The 868-nt window shown below is 42.4% G+C and overlaps 1 non-coding gene across 1 annotated transcript; it reads left to right on the forward strand.

Annotated features, from left to right (window-relative positions):
• Nucleotides 1–201: 201 nt before the first annotated feature.
• Nucleotides 202–312, forward strand: LOC137776030 (U6 spliceosomal RNA). Its single transcript, XR_011076152.1, has one exon. It is a non-coding gene; the product is annotated as a U6 spliceosomal RNA (small nuclear RNA).
• Nucleotides 313–868: the final 556 nt, after the last annotated feature.

The raw sequence follows: 868 nt of genomic DNA on the forward strand, positions 1-868 counted from the left end.
GAACGTTTCTAGCAGCACTGACGAAAAAGGCAAAAATCAGAAACAATCCAAATGTCTGTCAGTGTTATAATGAATAAATAGCGTGAAATATCCACAGCACAGAGGACTGCACAGCAGTGACAAAGAATGAACCACTTCTACAAGCCACAACTTGGATGCAATGTTGAGTGAAAAAAATCACGTTGCAGAAAGATACATCCAGTGCTCGTTTCTGCAGCACATATACTAAAATTGGAATGATACAGAGAAGATTAGCATGGCCCCTGTGCAAGGATGACACGCAAATTAATTTGTGAAACGTTCCATATTTTTTGCAGCACTATTTACAATAGCCAGGACATGGAAGCAACCTAAGTGTCCACTGACAGATGAATGGATAAAGAAGCTGTGGCACATTTATACAATGGAATATTACTCGGCCATAAAAAGAAACGAAATTGAGTTATTTGTAGTGACGTGGACGGACCTAGAGTCTGTCATACAGAGTGAAGCAAGTCAGAAAGAGAAAAACAAATACCGTAAGCTAACACATATATATGGAATCTAAACAAACAAATAAAAAAGTTTCTGAAGAACCTAGGGGCAAGACAGGAATAAAGACGCAGACGTAGAGAATGGACTTGAGGACACGGGGAGGGGGAAGGGTAAGCTGGGATGAAGTGAGAGAGTGGCACTGACATATATACATTACCAAATGTAAAATAGATAGCTAGTGGGAAGCAGCCGCATAGCACAGGGAGATCAGCTCGGTGCTTTGTGACCACCTAGAGGGGTGGGATAGGGAGGATGGGAGGGGGACGCAAGAGGGAGGGGATATGGGGATATATGTATATGTACAGCTGATTCACTTTGTCACGCAGCAGAGACT

Source organism: Eschrichtius robustus, chromosome 13, assembly GCF_028021215.1.
Source record: "Eschrichtius robustus isolate mEscRob2 chromosome 13, mEscRob2.pri, whole genome shotgun sequence".
NCBI classification, from domain to species: Eukaryota; Metazoa; Chordata; class Mammalia; order Artiodactyla; family Eschrichtiidae; genus Eschrichtius; species Eschrichtius robustus.